The following is a 21,373-nucleotide window of genomic DNA, read 5'->3' on the forward strand; positions in this document are numbered from 1 at the left end:
CGAAGTCATTGTGGAAGTATTAGGGGAAGATAATAGTACTGATGAACTTTTGGTTGAACTGTGAAGTGGTCCAACTGTCTTACAGTCTGATATTTTTTAAAAATAAAAGTAAACTTCCCATACTTTTTGACTCAGAAATTCACCCACTAATCATATTTTCTAATGAAGTCAAACAGAAACAAAATCAGTGAATAAAGCACAGGACCTAGAATCAGGAAGATGTGAATTTAAATGTGACCTGAGGTATTTACTAGCTTTGTGACCCTGAAAAAAGTCACTTAACCTCTGTTTGCCTCAGTTTCCTAATCCATAAAATGAGAATAATAATGGCACCCAAATCCCATTATTCATGTGAGAATCAAATGAAATAATACAATTGTAAAGTGCTTAGCCCAGTACCTGGCACATAGTAAATGCTATATAAATGTCAGTTTTTATTGTCATCATCACAATCATCGTTATCATCAAAAGATTCTTAGCAGTACTCTTTCTGGTGGAAAAAAAAGAACTAGAAAGAAAAGTGGTGCCCTAACAATTTGGGATTGGCTGAAAATACTCTATAGTATTGGAATAAAATGTAATATTATGGACTTTGTTATTCAGTTGTTTCAGACTCTTTCTAACCCTGTTTGGGATTGGCAAAGATACTGGTGTGGTTTGCCATTTCCTTCTCCAGTTCATTTTACAGATGAGAAAACTGAGGCAAACAGGGTTATGCAACCTGTCTAAGATTCCATGACTAATAAGTGTCTGTGCCAGATGTGAACTTAGAAAAATGAATTTTCATTATGAATGATCCAACTGAGTCACCCTATCCACTTTTCCACTTAGCTGCCCAACATTGCGTACTCAGTAATGACAGATAAGAGAACTACAGAGAAAATTGGGAAAGTTATTTTGAATTGATGAGCAAGAAACAAAGAGAACAATATCTACAAAGACTACAAAAATATAAATGAGAAGACTTTAAAAGAAGCTGAACTCTGAAGTAAAGGAAAAGCCCATAAAGATACTAGAGAATTTATAATGAAATATATCTTCATTATGGAGAATGGAGAAGGGGGACGAGCCTACTGAGATGGAAAATTATACAAGTTGTCAGATGTAGTCATCTAAAGATGTCCACTTTTCCTTACTTTTTTTTTATCACAGGAGATTCTTTGGTGTGGAACTGACAAGGGGTTAAATGGTTGATACACAGTGTGTAAATGGAATTAGCTTACCCTCATTTGTTCTTTAGACTTTAGCCACCAGAAATAATGTCACCCCACCCAACTTAGAATTAACTGGGGAGGGGAAGGTCTATGACCCACACATGATAGTAAGTGGAAAATCAAAAACAAGTGACTGCCCCTGGGCAGTCCAAAACAGAGTTGAGGCTGCCATTTGTCCACATGAAACTGGAGGTGGACGCAGGAAGTGATGAAAGATGCTATCTTTTAAATATGATGGTAATTTCCTTTGGGGAGCTTTTTGGTGCTTTAAACTTGGTGTGAAAGGATCTCTGGTGAGACCTCAGACTGCTTCCCTTTGAATTGTCATGCCAGTAAGTTAGGCTGACTCTCTTTCTCTTCCCTTGGCATTTCTGGAGGCTCTAGCCTCAAGGAAGCCTCTCTTCTTAGAGGAGGCTGTGTGTCTAGAAGCCTTGTTTAATTAACCTCTGTGCCCCTCTGCTGGGGCCTCTGAATCCCTACCTGGTTCCAGCCTCTGGTCTGGGCCAGAGTTTTTTCTCTCTCTCTCTCTCAGTTTCACTACCTTCAACCTTCCTCATTGTAAATAAACCACTATAAAAGCCATCCTGACTTGGGTCTATTTTATTTCTAAATAGAGTTAATCGATTTCTGGTGACCAAACCTTAAATATCTAGTCCAACCATAATAATTCCCATTTTCCCCTCTTACAACAGACAAGAGGCCATAATAAAAGTATCTTTTAAAACAAAACAAACAAAAATATAAATTGCTGGACCTGAAGTCACAAGGAAACTCATTTAGACCTTCTTTATAGTCATATAAACAAACTGGGGTATGATTTTGATAACATTATCTATATAATTATGTAGTCTAAGTCTGAAAGGATTTCCTTGGGTTTACTTTTGGCCTCCAATTAAAAAAAGAATTCTCTAATCTCTGAATTGAATAAAGGACTTTACAGGAGAAAATTATGCCTTAATTAATCAATTAGAGTTGTTTGAAGGAGCAAGTAGATGAAAAAGATATAGTGGATATAATTTATTCAGTTTTAATTTTTTTAAGTTCTGAACATATTAAAAGTTAAGTCATTATTTGTATAAGAAAGCTTTCTAAAACTATTTGCTTTCAGGTAAAGAATTAATCTTAGATCCAGGAAAAAAAATATAGCGATAAACACATCGTTTTTCTGAGTAGAAAAACAGACACAGCAGTATTACAGTAGATATTAAAATAATCAATCATATGCAACCTTTTTTATAAATGATTTGGAGGATGAAATATACGATGAAATCTTTAAGTTCACAAATGGCATTAGCATTTTCCAGGCAGTGAAAAGCCAACCTAATGGGCATAAACTACAGTAACATAAAGTGGGATTCCATGAGCAGGCAGGAAGAGCGGCCGACAAATCTCACTGTTATCAAGTGCAAAATATTACACAGAGAAAAATGATCGAAATTATATTTATAGAATGATGGGCTCCAAGCTATCAGTTATGATTTATGAAAGACCTGGGAGTCATTGCTGACTCTCCCCTGAAGACACTGGCCTACTGTGATGCTGTAGCCAAAGAGGTCAACAAATTGGTGAGCATTATGTTGAAGGAAGAAAAAAGACAGAAACAGAAAACACTATTCTACCCTATTGAGAAAAACATAGTGCATTTGTGCCTGAAATGCTGAGTCCAGTTCTAGTCCCTCCTCCTTAAGAGAGATAATAAAACTGGAAAAGATTTAGAAAAAGAGGAATAAGTAAGGACATGGTGGAGGTGGTGCCATATGAGGAGAGACTAGCATCTTGGGTACTCTTCAGTGTGAAAAAGAAAGACTGAACAGGGTATTTGATGGAAGACTAAAATGATGAACTTATACACCATATGAGATCATATGAATTGGTTTAGTATAGCTGGCATAGACAGAATAAGAGGCTCCCCTTGCAATTTGCTTGAAAAGTAAATTTTGGACAAACAAATGGTAATCTTCCATTCCACTCAGTAGCTAATGGGCTTAGAGATTAACTTAAACCTTTTTTAAAAATATTTTTAGCCTGAAACACATTTTGGTAGAAGACAAGTCCATGGATCTTATATGCATTACTGAGAGAAATTAATCTGAAACTGAAAAGGATAACAATATGTGGTCCCTCTTTGCCTGAGAAAATGGTGAAGTATAATATAGATAACTATAAATGGTGGCTAATAGAACAACACAAAAGAATTAGTCCAATGGTTTCCTAACAACTTGATTGAAAAGCAATTGAGGGTAGGGGGAAGGCATCTGGCAGCCCAATGGATTCAGAGCCAGCCCTTTAGAAGGGAGATCCTGGATTCAAATCTCACCTCAGACACTTCCTAGCTATATGACTGAGCAAGTCACTTACCCCCCATTGCCTACCCTTACCACTCTTCTACTTTGGAACCAATATACAGTATTGATTCTAATATAGAAGGTAAGGGTTTTAAAAAAATCAATGGGAAGGAGCAGCTAGGAGTCACAGTGGATAGAGCATCAGGCCTGGAGTTGGGAAGACCTGGATTCAAATCTAACCTATCCACAGACACTTCTTAGATGTGTTACTCTGGGCAAGTTGCTTAACACCATTTGCCTACCTCTTGCACTTCTATCTTGGAGTTGTTAGTAAAATGGAAAGTAAGGATTATTTTTAAAAAAGAAGAGAGAAAAAATAGAAGAGGAGAGGAGAGGGGAGAAGAAGAGATGAGAAGAGAGGAGAGGAGAGAAGAGGGGTGGAGAGGAGAGAAGAGGGGAGGAGAGGAGAGGAAAGCAAGTGGGGAAAGGGGAGGAGAGGGAAAGGATGGAAAATTACTTTAGATTCTTAAACAGGAGAGTAATATGACAAAGGGAAGTTGTAGAAAGATTAATTTAGCATGGTTACTTTAGTGGAGTAATAAATCTTTGCCATTTAAGCAAGGTGCTTCATACTCTCCTTCATCTCATCTGTGTTCCAGGTACCTCCCAATGATGCAGTCAGCCCTGCCCCTCTTCTACTTTATTTCCAAAGGTACAGAGAAGTCCCAAGATGATTTGCATAATCTGACCCAGAAGAAAAAAAAAGGGAGTGAAAATACCATTCTAAATTCTAGAAAGAACCAGTGGGAAATGATGAAAGAGTGGGAGGCATCCAACCTAGCAGGATAGGATTAATGAGTTATATAAGTTCATTACCTGCTATGAGGAGAGGTGGATTGCCATTTGTTTGTCTTAAACCTCCTGCTCAAGCCAGTGTCAAAAGGAAGTCTTTATTCTAACTCTATAAGATATATTCAACAAATCCATGTTGATTACATATGTAATATTCACCATTTTACAATCTTCAATCCTGCCTCCTCTTTTTAAAGTACTCATTATCCTAGTTGGTCCTCAAGTAGCACCACCTTCACCATGTCTTTGTCACCTTAATTCAAACATAAAGATAACTGGAGTTTTGGTTAAGTGAAGAGAGTCAAAAAATTCCCACAGCCACCTGAGGTGGCACTTTGTATAGAGAATGGGGTTATGGGACCTGGGCAAAAGTGACATTACCTTTAAAAAAAATAACCTACAATGTTTCAGATGTCTCAGACTAATTTTCGTTTTGGTTTTCCATTATGAAAGAGGAATAGCATATATTATACTCCCAGTGTAATGTCCTAATTGTTCAGCTATGTAAGAACTGCCACCATATTTGGGGAAGAACGCAAACAGCAAGAAGTATTAAAAATATAAAGAGATGTTGCGGAGAGTGACTTGGTCGATAGTGATGAGCATCTGTGGGAGGAAATCCGAAAAGCAATGTGTGTGTGTGCGCATGCACATGTATCATATTCATTTGACTTCTGATTTAGATTGTTTTCATTTGTTTTCATATGTACATTTATTTTTAACTTTGAATAGCCTGCATCTTCTCTCCTGGTCAGAATGCTAAAAAAAAATACAGTTCATTGCTTAAAACCTCTTCCAACCCCAATTTCTAATTTACCTATATTTGGGATTTACCCTTTACAACTAAAAGGAAGATTTGGTATTTAAGGCTTATCTTTGGTGTGCAGAGTGATTGAATGCGTGACCATGAAAATCAATTTGAGAACATGACTCTCTTAGAGCTGGTCAATTACATTTGTATTTAATGTCCTCTTTTTAATCAGAAGTAGGGAGGGAATGGGGTCCCATGGTCCACATATGGTTCATAGATTGGAGAACTCTTTCTAATCTTGGTTCTCCTGATGGCTGCCTACACAGCTCAGCTCAGCTCAACACAGGAAAAAAAAACCCACCTGAACACTTGGCATTTGATTATAAAAGTCATTTAAAAGGGGGAAATGGCACTGGCTCATGAAACAGGGGACCTGTAGTAATTAATTAGTATAATTTGGGGTTTCTAAGTGAAGGGATTTAAATTTGGCACCAAATTATTTTATTGTTGTTGTTCATTGTTTCAGTTGTGTCTGACTCTTTGTAACCCCATTTTGGGTTTTGGGTTTTGTTTTTGTTTTTGTTTTTTGCAGAGATATTGGAGTGGGCTTCCATTTTCATCTCCAGCTCATTTTACTCAGTTTACATGAGGAAACTGAGGCAAACAGGGTTAAGTGACTTGCTCAAGGACACTCAGAAAGGTCTGAGGATAGATTTAAACTCAGGAAATGAGTGCTTGACTCCAATACAAACACCCTTTCCACTGTACCACCTCACTGCCCATCTTATTATTTACGGAGACATAATTGGAAGCTTGATTCATCCATACTTTGGTAGTTCTTTTGGACTTCTAAAAAGTGGGGATGCAGGATAACAATAATAACAGCAGCTAGTATTTACATGGTACTTTAGGCTTGTCAAATCCTTTACAAATTTTATTTTGTTTTATCCTCACAACAATTGCGAGAGGTGAGTACTAATATTATCCCTTTTTTACAGATGAAGAAATTGAAGCAGCTAGAGATTAAGTGACTTGCCAAAGGTCACGTTGCTAATAAGTTTCTGAGACAGGGTATGAACTTGGGTCTTCCAGACTCCACATCTAGTAATCAATCCATTGAAAAACTTAGCAGCCCTGGCTTGGATCTTTGTCAATAACTTTCTTCTTTAGAAAAAAAATGTCAGAAGAAAGAACACTGGGATTGAATATAGAAGAAACAAAAGTTTTTTAGTTAGTGTGGTATTTTATTAAGCAAACCATCTAATCTCTGTACCTCAGTTTTCTCATACATAAAATGGGGGTGATAAGCCCAACATACCTCACAAAGCTGTTATAAGACTAAAATGTGATTAAGTGTATTTAAGATCCTTGAAACCATAAAGTACTCTATGAATAAGTACATAAATATATAATAATAATAAGTACATAAGCTATAACTTTAATATTGGCTTTTCTCTGTTTTTCCTTTATAAAGATGAAATTACTGGTCAACTATCAATAGAACATATACTTTGTTGTATTTTTGCTTAATAGTAGCAACATATTAACAAAGACCATTTTATACCCTCTTTTCCACTCCCATGAATAAAAACAAATTTACATGATAGCCAGCTTTGGGGTGGGGCGTATGGTTCTAGAAAGAATTCATAAAATTTTAGAGCCAGAAGCAAGCATCAAATTATTTTACCAATAAAAAATATTGAGACTGAATATGACTTGTTCAGGATCACACATTTATGAATTATGGCTGTCACTATAAAGTTATCTTTTGAAATTGTGCATATTAGAGTTAGCATTAATGCATGATGAACTGGCCACATTGTTCAAACACCCAAGATACATTGGCCTAAAAGACTATTTTGTGGAAAACTCATATATAGGTCAGAAGTGATACAAAGATATTCTGAAGTTCTCCTCTGAAGAACACTGTTGTTGATTGGGAGACACTGGTACAGGACCAACCAGCATGGCATGCCCACACCGAAGAAGGAGCTGTACTCTAGGAGTAAAGCAGAACCGCAGTACCTCAAAAGAAACATGAGAAGAACAAATTTAGAGAATCTCCATCCCAAATGTTCAGGAGCTATTTGTGCCCAACCTGAGCTTTCCAAGCTCATATTGGTTTGATTAGCCACAGCTGGACATGCTGTACATTGACCCCAACATAGTGATGTTATTTTGGTCCCCTTAGAAGTATGAAGGACAAAACCAGCCAATGCAGATGGTAGGCAAGTCAACAAACATTTATGAAGTGCCTACTATGTGCTAGACAATTTGCTAATCACTGGGAAAACAAAGTTGGTCCCAAGGTCACAGAGTAGGTGGGGAGAAGCACTTAGTAAATATGAGTTTGATGGTTATTCTGTGGGAAGTATAAACAATACTTGGTCCAATTCATTAGTTTGCCAGTAGAGAATTATTACTTATAGAAAGAGTCAAGAGTTGGCCTGAAAGCTACAAGAAGTCCAATCCTCCTTAAATTCTTTTTGGTTCCAGAGAATGGAGGGAAGAAGAGGGACAGGAAGTCACAATGAGGCAAATATGTCTAACGACTAAAGGAAAAGAAAAACAACTTCCTAATAATTCCAGCTGTACAAAAGTGTAATGTAGGTTCTTAAGAGGTAGTAGATTGGCTCTGACTAGAAATCATTAAGTTTTAAGCAAACTTTTTAAGGAGGGGGTCAAAGGAAAGGAACTGCTCATCTGTCAGTCGGTTTCTAAGGCAACTCTTTCGAAGTTTCATTGTATTGTATCCTACTCATTGTATTCGTCAGATGAGGAATAATGTCGCAGGGATAGAACATTTCAGGGGGCCACATCTGGCCCGCAGGCCATAGTTTGCCCATCACTGTTCTAGTGGGGACTCCTTTTTGATGTGGGTCATGGCTTCTAAAAACCCTTTGAACTACAAATTCTCTAAGTCTCTCAGATACTGGAATCTATCTGCTCTTTCCTATAAAAAATATATCTAACTATTTAGACACTGTGGGCAAGGAGTACAAAATACATCTGGAGCAAATAACATAAAATACTCAAATAAACTTTTTAATTCAAATAAAGTAGAAGAATTGAGAGAGGTGAGGAAGGCAGGAAGGAAGCACAGTATCTAATGGTTTCTTTAAGTTAACTAATAATTCTTTTTAAAATTTTTTTCTTTATTTTATTCCAGTAATAAATTTCTACATATATTTTCCAAGATTACATGATTCATGTTATCTCCTTTCCCTTTTCCCTCCCCCATCCCAGAGCTAACAAGCCATTCCACTGGGTTATACTTATATTATCACTCAAAACCTGCTTCCATATTATTCATTTTTGTAAGACAGTAAGTAATCTTATAAAACAAAAACCCCAAATCATATACCCAAATAAACAAATGATAAATCATGTTTTCTTCTGCATTTCTACTCCAACAGTTCTTTCTCTAGATGTGGATAGCATCCTTTTTCATAAGACCCTCAGAACTGTCCTAGATCAGTGATGGGCAAACTATTCCGCATGGGCCAGATCCAGGCCTACTTTGCCCAACACTGCCTTAAGCAATTCCCTAATCACTACATCTGGATGTGTGGGCATAGTGATTAGGAAATTGCTTAAGGCAGTGATAGGCAAACTACAGCCTGGATCTGGCCCTCAGGGAATAGCTTGTCCATCACTGTCCCAGATCATTGCATTGCTGTTAGTAGCAAAGTCTAATTACATTTGATCATCCCACAATGTTTCAGTTCCTGTGTATTATGGTCTCCTGGTTCTGCTTATTTCACACTGCATCAGTTCATGGAGGTCTTTCCATTAATTAATAATTTTTCTAAACTTGTCCTCTTCTTAACCTCTATATCACTTCAAGTAATGCATCCTCAAAGTTCCAATCCCCTAGACAAAGTACCAGAGGCTCTGGTCCAGTTATGGCTCTGACTCTTATAGGATTATGGCTTTTCTAACTTGTATAATAGTAATTTGCCTTTCCTTCCCATTTTCCCATTCCAATCCTCTCCCCTCCCCAAAACCCCTACATAGTATATTTATATACATATTGCATCTTTATGTGTACATTTTTATACATATAACTACTCAAGTAAATCTGCCAAGAAAACCTGAAATAGGGGCAAACAGAGTCAGATTGTTGAACTTCATGTTCAACTTGAGTCACATAATTGAACAAAAATGAAATATCTTATGCCACTGCTAAATTAAAAAATCCTTAAGAACTAAATCTATGTCTTTCTTTCTCTAGTTCTTTGCACAGAATAGGTATAAGTTTTATCAAGGGAGCTTCCAATCTGTTGCACTGTGGCATTTCCCATAGAGTTGGGCATGTGTGCTTTGTCTCTATGGAAAGGTGAATATAATCTGGTCCCTTCCTAAAGAATGAATGTGGGATGATGTAGAATTGTGTTGGTGAATCTATGGCACGCATAATAGAGCGTGCTGGAGGAGGCTGCTCCCCTCCCTTTCTCTAGGGGAGCCTGAGAACATTTCTCACATGACCCACCCCTCTGCCCAGCAGTCTAATGAGAGTGTTTCCTCCCTCCTTTGTGTGGGGTAAGGTGAGGGGTTCACATGCCACATAAGGGTTGCATTTGGACACTCGGTCTCTAAAGGGCTCACCATCGCTAACCTAAAAGATGCCAGGCCTGCCTCAAGGTATATATTCCTTTCTGTAGAGTCAAAATACGTGCCCAGTTCTATAGGATGTGTCATAGACTAGCAGATCTTTGCTCACAAAACATTTGTTGTTCATGTTATTAGGCCAGAAGTCTGAATAAATCACTTGAGTGGACTTGAACAGAAGATATCCCATCTTAAGAATATGGAAAGGTATTGATAGCTACAGATACATATATGTGTGTTTATATAGAGATATACAATTGTCCCTTGCTATATTGTGGCTCATTTATTGCAACTTCACTGTATCATGGTTTGTGGGTTTGTTTTTTTTTAATCTAATTCTATATCACAGAGTTTTTGCTATATCACAGGATTTTGTTAAAATTACTTGGGTTTAAGAGTATAGAAACTGTTTAAGAGCATATGAAGTGTTTATAAGTGTGTGGGAAAGGTTAATAAGAGTGTGGAAAAGGTTTATAGGAGAGTAGGAAATGTTTATAAAACCTTAAAACATATATAAATAATAAAATAAATGTAATGCTTCTACTTTGCGGATTTTCACCTATCGCAGGGGTCCCTGGAATGTAATTCCTGCAATAGGTGAGGAATCACTATATATGTACGGGTATGTGTATATATATGCATATGGATATAATTGTATGTATAGCCCATTTACATTTTCTCATTTTGAGGTTTAACATATTCTAAGTATATATCATGCCTACCCATGTACTTTCCCTGTATACTACAGTATCTTGCTGTTTGTTATTCATTTCGTAGCCACAGGCTTCATTTTGGAATTCTTGCCATAAAATGAAAGTTGAGGTATTTTTAGAGCATAGTTATATAATCATTTGTGTGAGTTATGAGGAGGATATTGTTAGAAAAGAGAGCAAAGAGAGGGAATACTCAGGGGAACTATTAGGTCTTTGCTCCAGGACACAAGACAGGGACACGAACTTCCTAGCTACAGCAATCCAGACTGGCTCCAAGCCCTTTTAGTTAAGGCCGAAGAAATTGCTAATGCACAATTCCATTGAACCAACAATCAAATATCATTTCTCTTATGTCATGCTGGGAAATTTAGAAAGCCTTAAAAGCATAAATAAAAATCTAATTCTGCCCCAGAAACATTAATTAAGCCCCCACTTAATGTTAACCACTACTCTAGGTGCTAGATATAATAAGCAAAAAGTGAAATGGTTGCTACCTTCAATAACCTTCTATTTTACTATAGAGAGACTATATATAAATATACATATATATAAATATATATATATTATCAAATACAAAGTCATTTCAAGAGGTTTGAAAGTACTAATAAATAGGAAGAGGAAATCAGGAAAGGTCTCATGGAGGAGATGATACCCAAGATATATTTTCTACTAACTACTTCCTCTCTTTAGGTTACTCCACTGAAGAAAATGGCAAATATTAATGCCCTTTTGTCCAGAGAAAAAGTACTAGTCACATTCCTAAGATAGAGTCATGTAAGATTTAAATTAAGGTCCAATACTTGAAGTACATTTTATAAAGTTTATTATCTGACAAAATAGAACCACGTGATTACATTTTTCTGTCTGCTAAAGAATATCCCCATTCCACCAAAGCCTCAACAGGAAGGAAAAGGGACTAGGCATGGAATTCCACTCAATTTATCTCCTGTCTATGTCAGCATGTAACAACAGGAAGTGAGCGGTCTCCTGGGAATCGTAGTTTTGGGTAACAGATTCCAATTTGACAGTCACTAATAGGTCTAGAAACAAAGAGAACATTGTTCTCTTCTGAGCTCATTATAGATGAAGTACTTTGTTTTTGGTAAACCAGATGCTTTTTAATGAAATATCCTAAAATTTCCCTAAGGATAACAGCTATAGTTGGATACACTATACATCAACCTCAATATATTGATATCATTTTGGTCTTCTTCAAGAATGAAGGACAATAACCAACCAATGCACCAGGTAAGCATGGCAAAGTCAACAAGCATTTATCAAGGGCTCTCGACACGCTAGTCTCTGGAGAAACAAAGCCCAAAACAGTCCCTAGTTCAAGGAACTTGCAGTCTAAAAGGGAAGAAGCACTTTGGTAAATATGGGCTCAGTGAGTACTGTGAAGAAATTATATACTTGGGGGGTAGCTGGGTGCCTCAGTGGATTGAGAACCAGAGCTAAAGATGAGAAGTCCTGGGTTAAAATCTGGCCTCACACACTTCCTAGATGTGTGATCCTGGGTAAATTACATTGCCTAGCCCTTACTGCTCTTCTGCCTTGGAACCATATGCAACATTGATTGTAAGAGGAAAGGAAGGAAGGAAGGAAGGAAGGAAGGAAGGAAGGAAGGATATATTTGCTCCAATTTGCTAATTTGCCAACAGAGAGAATCAGTACCTGTAGAAAGAGGCAAGAATTGGCCTAAAAGCTACAAGAAGCCCAATCTTCTCTAAATTCTATTTTGGTCCAAGAGGTCAGAAAGGGGGCAGGATGTCACAATGAGACCAATATATGCTAAATGACAGCGTATTAGTCTGGCTGGTTCATAGCAACCTTGCTTGCTAAATGCATTTAAAATATAATTTGATCTGTTGCTGGTTTACCCAACTTTTCATAAAGTGAGGTAACCCCATACCACATTCTGTTGGGAGGTTAAAAAGGGTATTTCTGTGTAGTTCATCCGAACCATGCAAACACTTCTACTGAAACAACCTACAGACGTGTTTGAATAGGGGTGGGGGTGGGAAGCAGTTTGGAGGGGGTGGGGGGAAGCCTGAGTGAGAGAAGGGGTAAAGAAATTGTATTGTTTCAATCACCCAATTTTGCAGTGGGCAAATCATGGCCTATCACTGCAGTAATTAATCCCATATTTTTGTAGTTGAAGTAACAATACTCATTTCAGGATAGAGTTAGAGTAAGGAGAGCCTATCTATATCTGTAAATGAATGATATCATTATTTTGGGAAATGAAAGTTTAAGCTCTGTAAAACATACAATCCCATGGAGATCTCAGCAGAGGAACTTGTACGTGCAGGTGTTCACTGTGATAAGGTACGTTACCATTTATCTGTGTACTTGCAGACAAATATTAACATAGTCATGAATTAAGCTTTTAATCCCTTTTATTATAAATTGAATATCTTTATTTTAACAAACATCAACAATGCACATGATTGTGCTCCACACTATTCATTCCTATTCCCCACAGTGTACCATTACATGATACGCCATAATACACGTGTTAATATAATGGCAAGCATCTGCTTGAGTATTCCATAGTATATTTAATTCTTTTTTCTCCCTCAAAACAAAGAGCCCATTTCACAAAGGCACTTTTTTATATAGGAAAGGCTACTATGGCTGGGTTTCATGCTGGAGAAGTGAAAGAACATGCTACATGGGCATTCAGTATCTTTTAAGAACCAAGGTTTTATTCATTTGAAACATTGAAGGAAACACAGACTATGCACCAGGATCATAAAGGGAAAAGTCAAGTAGACATCTTAGAAAGAGTGATGCCCAGCTATGGCATCAATATTGGAATTGTCCAACTTTGGAAAAATGTCCACAGAAGTCCTATCATAAGACATGTCACCATTATCCAAAGTATCCTAAAGATAGGGACGGAGTGTGGAAGGAAGGAAACATGGCCAAAAAATTAATGGAGGAGATCATTTTAGAGCATAAGCATAGTTGTAGAACTTGAGAAGAGAAGGAGAATTTAGAGAAAATCTAGTACAAACTCATTTTTAAGTGGGGAAAATGAGGACTAAAATGGTAAAGTAACTTCTTTAAGGACACACAGCTGGATGACATCACTGGAACTAGAATAGAGAAATCCTCATGTCCAGTGTCTGATGTTCTTGTTACTAAATTATCTACCTCATAACTAATTCTTAGATCTCTTTTTTCTTTAAGAATATATTACAGGCTCATAAGAAATACATAGTTCTCCTTTCAACATTCCTACATACAGAAATTATGGAGAAAATTAAGCAGGAGGGAATAGCATATTATTTTGTCTTATAACACATGACAGCTGCCCATCACTTCCCACAACAGCTGAAAATAACAAGAATGGCTTAAGGCTAGTAGGTGACCTAATAAATAGGACAGATTGTTTAAAGAAACTACATGGTACACACAAGTGGAAACACTGAACATGTAAAGGGAGGCTACTACAAAAAAGCTATATGGGGTCCTTGCCGGGTAAGCTGCATAGCAAGAGGAGGGAAGTAGATGGTTAATTAAAATAGGAAGTTTCTCTGCCAGATCACTGGTTGAGACCTAAGTTGGGCTTGAGTTTGCCAAAGATCAGTGCTCCTTTCCTAGACCCACAGGACTAATGCCTGGAAATCAAGAGCCAACCAAACCTCAAACATGGAAGACATGAGCTCTACCACTGAGTCCATCCCATATTAAAGCAATCGTAGTGATTTAAGGAAGGATTGCCTTGTATTTCAAGAGATGCAACATCAACAGCAGAGCAGGGAAACCAGAAACAAACATCCATAATCTCAATCCTAGTCCAACTATTTGACCTAAGTGCTTGAAGACTTAGAGTTATGTGAACCAAGACAAAAGTAGAAGAAAAGTGATGAATGACTAAATAAATCACTACAGAAAAGCTCCTCTTTGCTATTTCTGGCATTATAACTATTAAAAACACTTTTTTTCCCTCACATTGAAATGTTATTCCTACAGTTAAGATCATTAAATCAATATTTTCATGCAAAAATTGAAAGACTACCATTCCAACTATATTACCTAGAGAAACAGCCACAGCCATCAAAAAGTGATGCTGAAAATATACTCTAGCTAAGCAGGAAGAAATGAAGATGGCTTGTAGCTTATGGTTTGTTTTAAAAGCTGTATATCCAGTTTAAACAATTCAGAGTAATCTTCATTATCCCCAAAAAGCCTTTTGATTGTTTTACTCTTTCAAATGCTACCTATTTAAATAATTTTTCTAGCTTTACATATAGCATCTACGTTATTAGCTCCAAAAAGTGTTTGGATGAAGTCTCAAATGCAATCCTCAAGGCACTGCAATTTACAGAAAGGCTAACATTGTCATAACAACTTCTTTATCCTACAACACATCAGTGCTCACAGAATATCATGCGGGAAAACAAATCCCATGAAAGCAAACACAGCCACAGGCAACACAAATGGAGAACACTTTGCCACTTCTTAAGCAGCATTCTTAGAGAGATTTTCTGACTTTCCACAGTGTAAAGATCAGTAAATAAATCTTTTCTTATTAATCAAAAGAACAGAAAATTAGGTAGTTCAAGACTAATTATTTCTATGAGTCTTTCTTTTAGGTCATAAACTGCAAACCAGTTCAGATCCCCCTGGCACTTACAAATTGTATCTCCAGCAAAAGGTTTTTGGCAAAGCCTTAAGAAGCTTCATCTATCAGTCATAATATTTAAATAGAACCTACTATGTGCAAGACACTACAATTGTCATAAGGGAAAACAAAGAAATGGAATAGACCCTGCCCTTTGGAAGTTTACTATCTGGCTAGTGAAAGGTCATAATGTCACTGATATCTCTTGTTTGGGCTTTACAAGATTAGCACTCAAGAGGACAGTTATTTCCTTTTGGGAATTTTGTTTGAAGTAAGGTAATTCTGCCACCAATTGAGCCATGGTACCGTGGACCTGGTGTCGGTTGATGTAAATAGTCAAGTTTTAGTCATGGGAATCACTGAGAAAGAAATGAGCATGCTTTCCTACTCACCTTGAAAATCAAAATTAAAATAGAACTTGTTTAAAAATTAAAGCTTGGTAGAGTTTTTGTACAGATGGTTGAACAAAACAATGTAACCATATAATAATATTTTTATTTTTAAAATGGAAGGTGCATTTAAGTACCTAAATCACTCATCATTAACTCTTATCATTGACTGATCTAACTGTTTATTTTTAGGGTTGAGTATTAGAACATTTATTTTTAATCTATCCTAGATTTTTTAACTTGGAGCCAGATCCCTTCTGGAATGAATAGGAACTTTTAAAATGCCTGTTGAATTGAATTGAATTAAATTATATTCAGCAACAAGAAGTTAGCTATCAAAAGCTCTTATAGAAGCCTGTAGTCAATTTTCTGGCTGTTTGATGTAGCTATTTCAGCTTAAAGCATCAGTTCTATTATTACAACTGCTAAAGTAATCCCTCAAAAGTTCTTTAAGAACCATTTTACCCACTTTCATGGGCAGAAGTGAGAAGAAAATAAAAAATTACAGTTGTATGATATTCTTGGGGGATATGAAACACAATATTTGTGTTCATTCTCTATTGTGATCTATAGATCACTATAGATATCAATGGATGTAGATTTTTACATTTACAGATCTATACTGATATCTATAGATATAAAATTATTTGACCCTAACTTCAAACTTTCCCCTCTCTTCTGTAATTAATTATATTAAAGAGAAGTGACCTAATATTAATGGAGAACTCAGACTCAGTATAGTTTTCTTAGCAAGAAGAAAATTTGACAAAAGAGGTGGTTTCAAAAACCAGATGCTAGAAAGTCTTTTCTAAAAGTGCTTATGTCACCTCCAGAATAAAATGTAAAAATTAAGAATGTTCTTAAAAATAAAAATCTGAAGTGGGGTCCATTTCAAAGATACACATGAGATCTTACCATCTTTTCATTATTCCAAATTCGTTACTCTCCAGTTAAAATTCTTCACAATAGACTACATTGCTTACCATCCTTCCTTGTTTTGACCTCTAGTACTATCTTCTCCTGGTATATCATCTCATTTTTCTCCCTTCCAATTGGTACATCCCTTCCCCTTTTATATTTATGCACAAAACTTTTCCCATGAGAACTTTCCCTAAGCACTTACGAGTTGTGGAAGAAATATAATAGTTTGCATCATATATTTCACCTCTGATATTTTATATATAATCTTCCTAAGGTAGCTGGTGGTGCATTAGACAGAGTACAAGCCTGAAGTCAGGAAGACCTGAGCTCAAATCTCATCTCAGTCACTTATTAGCTAATATTATCGCTCTGGGCAAGTCATTTAACCCTGTGTTTACCTCAGTTTCCTCATCTGTCAAATGAGTTGTAAAACAAAATGACAAATCACTCCACTGTCTTTGCTGGAAAACCCCAAATGGGGTGACAAAGACTTGGACACAATTGAAACAATTCAACAAAAACAACATTGGCTCTCCATAAGCCTTTTATTCCAATGCCTTCTTTATTTATCCCCAATAACTGTTACCATGTTCCCTGCTAAGGTACCTGGTCCACTGCTCAGCATAAAACACATTCTGTGGTCTCAAAACACCGACTACTTCAACATGCCAAGTATCAAATATACTTAGCATTTATAATAATGGGGGTTTGTGGGTATTTGGTCAGTATAAATTAATGGTGACTGAATGAAGATTTCAGTTAAGAGTAAAATTCTAAAATAAGGATTTGAATAAGATTATTCATTGAAATATTCTTTTATGGCCTATATAATTATTTTTACATTTATTATAAATTTTAAGTTGCATCACTAATAAAGGGAAATACAGTAGAGTGATAATCCAAAACCACAAAATAATAATTTACTTTTGAAGCTTTAAAGGATTATATGACTTGGCAGAAATGTAAATAAATAGAAAAGAAGATAGTTAATATTTAAAATTATGTCCAACGAAACTAACTTGTATTCATTGACAACATACAAGCTAGAAGTGAGTTCTGCATTCAAGGTAACGTTGGGCATCAGGGAAAATGTAAAATGAACTCAATTTTCCCCATAAATAATTTATAATGTGAATAATTCATATATAGATCATTGAAAATTTACTTTATAAAGGTCTAACTTACCTTGGTTCCTGCAAATAGAGTAAAAAACATTATAATTAACGGCATTTTGACCATGTTAAATTGTAGGCCAACATATATTTTCAAAAGGAAATTGTCATGCCAAATGACAATTACTCACCTAGAAAGAGAATCTCTTTTTCCTTTTATGGGTTTCCTAATCTTATTTTTGTTTTGACAAGATAAGAATCAATAGTTAAAATCTCTCTCTCTCTCTCTCTCTCTCTCTCTCTCTCTCTCTCTCTCTCTCTCTCTCTCTCTCTCTGTTTCTGTCTCTATCTCACTCATTTCCATACATACACACTTTCAGAACCACCAGCTTTAGAGATTTCTGTTAATAATAATAATAACTGACAATTAGAATTCACTTTAAAGTTTGTAAAGCTCTTGACAATGTGTTGTCATATATGAGACTCATAACTCTCTCAGAACAAAGTACTATTGCCGGGCCTAGAGGCAGGAGATCCTAGGTTCAAATCTGGCCTCAGACACTTCCCAGCCATGTGACCCTGGGCAAGTCACTTGACCTCCATTGCCTAGCCCTTACCACTCTTCTGCCTTGGAGTCAATACATAGTATTGACTCCAAGACAGAAGGTAAGGGTTTTAATTTAAAAATTTAAAAATTAAAAAAAAAGAAAACAAAGTACTATCATCACCCTTTATGGATTAGGAAACTATAAGAGAGGTTAAATATGATTGATTTATCATAGACACACAGCTATCAAGTGTCAGAAGCCAGATTCTAATTCAGGTCTTACTGAATTCGAGTACAATACTGGTCCAGGTTGCCTCAAAAACACAGCACCATGCCAAACTGCCTTGAATTCAACATTATAAATGACAATATGATTCTCCCCTAATTCATTCAGAATTTGTGTTCATCTATACTCAATCAAATGAATATTTAATTAATTACCTACTATTAAGGTGCTCTATCAAGCAATAGTGGTATAAGGGCAGGGGTAATCTACCCTCAATTACTTTATTTATTTGATATCTGCAATTTTAGGGATGAAAATGAAGACATCCAGTATCATGCAACCATGCCACGTTCCTCAATACACAGATTGAAATACAGCTCAATAAAACTATGTTTCCATGAATCATTCCATAAATAAAGTCTAGATGTGATAGATTTATGGCTATGGCAAAGCATCTATGGTATAATGGAAAGAATTGTGAATTAGGAATATGGAGATGAGTTCTAGTCTTGCCTCTTCTACTTAGTGGTCTTGGTCTCCCTAACTGATAGAAATAGCTTTCTCTAGGTTTCAAGAAAACATCTATCTTTTAAATTCCTTCAATATTTTGTTTTATCTTACCCTTTCCATATCATATAACATTCTTCTTCACTCTATATTTCAGTCCAACTGGCCTACTCATCATTCCTCATAGGCAACACTAGCTCCAGTCTCTGTGCCTTGGCATCAGCTCTATCTGAATACACTACTTTTTCAACATTGTTTCTTAGAATCCCTGGCTTCCTTCAAAGCTTAGCTCATATACCAATTCCTGTATTAGTTCTTTCTGATCTCCTCTCCTCTCCTCCAGCTGCTAATTGGTGGTTATACCTCCCAAATTTCTCCCCAATCCCTGCCAAATCACTATAAATATAGCTGGCCATTTCCCTCAATTCCTACAAATTTACACATTCCACCCACCAAAAATATCTCCTCCACATTATCTAAAGTTCCACCATAGAGAGGATCAAAACAAAAATGAAACAATCCCTATTTTCAAGGAGCATATATTCTAATAGAAATACATGTAGTGCATAGATAAGTATGTTTAGATGGTCAAATATGGAAGACAACCAAGGTCATCTTCTGCATTTCAGGCCACTGGACTTCAATGGCTTTACAAGAATGAGTAAGGCTGACAACTTTTGCCTCACTTAAATCCAATTCATGAACAAGTCAAAACATAACCCCATCATGTTATTAGTTCTCTTGGAGAAAAAAAACAAAGGATAAGCCACAACAAAATAAATATAAGCAACTTAGAAGGTATTAACCATAGTGGGTGATCAAGAAAACCATGATATGAACAGCTTATGTTGTGTTATGAATAAAATGAGGAATTCTATGAGGCAGAAGTAAGAAGAGAGTGCATTGCAGTCATGAGGAACAGTGAATACAAAAACAAAAAGGCAGAAGATGAAGTGTTATGTGTGAAGAAAAGAGAAAATGACAGTTTAACAGGCCTATCAGGTTCTAGAAAGGGAGTCATCTATAATGAAGCTCACAGATGCCCATCCTCGAAAGATAAACTATGTAGACAAGATACAATTAGCCAATTGTGAGCAAATATAAATTCTTTTTCTTTGTAAAAAGTTTTAAGTAGCAAGCCTTTGTAATACACTGTGTCACCACAAGCCAGCAAAGAGTACACACAATGGATGAAAGGATACAGTGTAGGTCAAAAAGAAGCCCAGAAAAAAAAATCATAAGGTTACAGCAAGAATGACTTGGTTGGAGCTTAGGTACTATTTTGGGAGTGATAAAGAATGATGTTTAAGCCAATGCCAAAGGAATGAATGAATTAATCAAATGCTAGATAAAGGAGTTCTGAGAGGATATGAAAGGGAATCATTTTAGTTTTCCAAATGAACTCAAAAGTCATGTGGTGAAAAAAAAATTAAGAGAGATTATCTTGACAGAAAAATGAAAGATGGGATGGAATGAGGAAAAGTCTAGAGGAAGAAAGAAAGTTAAAATGGTAGTCTGTGCGTGATGTGATATGGGCTTGGAAAAGGGTAATGGTTCTCGAAATGGTCAAGACCAAAAAACACTACAAAGGAGAATTTAACAAGATTGTTGAGTACTAGATTATGGGGGACGGTGGGGCATAAGATTAAAATTATTCTAAAGTTGCAAAACCAGAATAGCAGGTAGATAGTAGAGTTGTTGATAACCATGATGAAGTTGAGAGCTAAAGGATAAGTTGGGACAAATGGTTAAGAGGTCCATTTTTAATATGTTGAATTTGATGCATTCATAGGTTGCAAAAGGTTCCTTTCTTTCTGTGTAACAGTAAGACATCTCAGTCAAGGTTCATTAATTAACTACTTGACCTTAGAAAAATCACACAATCCCAGAATCATAAATTTGGAAGAGATCTTAGAGGTTATTTTGTCTAACTTATACACAAAGCAGACGCATACAATATGCTGCCTGTCAAATATTTTATAACTCAAGCAATTTTTTAAATTTTAAATTTTAATTTTTAAAGGAAAAAACCTTGGGGCAGCTGGGTAGCTCAGTGGATTGAGAATCAGGCCTAGAGATGGGAGGTCTTGGGTTCAAATCCAGCCTCAGACACTTCCCAGCTGTGTGACTCTGGGCAAGTCACTTGACTCCCATTGCCCACCCTTACCACTCTTCCACCTATGAGCCAATACACAGAAGTTAAGGGTTTAAAAAAAATTTTAATGAAAAAAAAAAAAGGAAAAAACCTTACCTTCTGTCTTAGAATTGACTCTGAGTATTGGTTCTCAGTCAGAAGAGAAGTAAAGGCTTAGGCAATTGGAGTTAAGTGATTTGCCCAGGATCATACAGCTAAATATTATCTGAGGTCACATTTTGAACCCAGAACTTTATGTCTCCAGGCCTAGTTCTCTATCCACTAAGCCATATAGATACCCCAGCAATATGCTTTTTCCCTAACTAGTTTGTTAATGCATGGTAGATATCTAATTCATTCTCTTTTAAGAAATTATAAATTTTGCTGAAGAAGTTTTATAGTAGTTCCAAGGGCTCAAGCCATTAGTATGATGCCATCTGGGTCTACAAACATTTGAAGACCATCAATAAAGAATCAT

This window comes from Gracilinanus agilis, chromosome 3 (genome assembly GCF_016433145.1).
Source record: "Gracilinanus agilis isolate LMUSP501 chromosome 3, AgileGrace, whole genome shotgun sequence".
NCBI lineage: Eukaryota > Metazoa > Chordata > Mammalia > Didelphimorphia > Didelphidae > Gracilinanus > Gracilinanus agilis.